The 255-nt window shown below is 42.0% G+C and overlaps 1 non-coding gene across 1 annotated transcript; it reads right to left on the bottom strand.

The window, feature by feature from the left end:
• Positions 1–90: 90 nt before the first annotated feature.
• Positions 91–161, bottom strand: Trnag-gcc. Its single transcript has one exon. It is a non-coding gene; the product is annotated as a tRNA-Gly (tRNA).
• Between the last annotated feature and the right edge of the window lie 94 nt (positions 162–255).

Here is a 255-nt window from a genome sequence, read left to right on the forward strand (position 1 = left end):
AAATCGAACCCACCCACGACCTAATAGCACTTACTATGCAGATTTGCTACCCTCCAAGCTAAACAAAAAGAAAGAAAATAAAAATATTAATGCATCGTCCGGGAATCGAACCCGGGTCGCCCGCGTGGCAGGCGAGCATTCTACCACTGAACCAACGATGCTGACGAATGAAGTGCATAAAAATAATGAATATCAATGAACTAGTATTTACTTACCTGTTACCTGAAGTCTCTTTACCTGGGTGAAAGTATCTCT

The sequence above is a fragment of the Diaphorina citri genome, unplaced genomic scaffold, assembly GCF_000475195.1.
Source record: "Diaphorina citri unplaced genomic scaffold, Diaci psyllid genome assembly version 1.1 scaffold128829, whole genome shotgun sequence".
NCBI lineage: Eukaryota > Metazoa > Arthropoda > Insecta > Hemiptera > Psyllidae > Diaphorina > Diaphorina citri.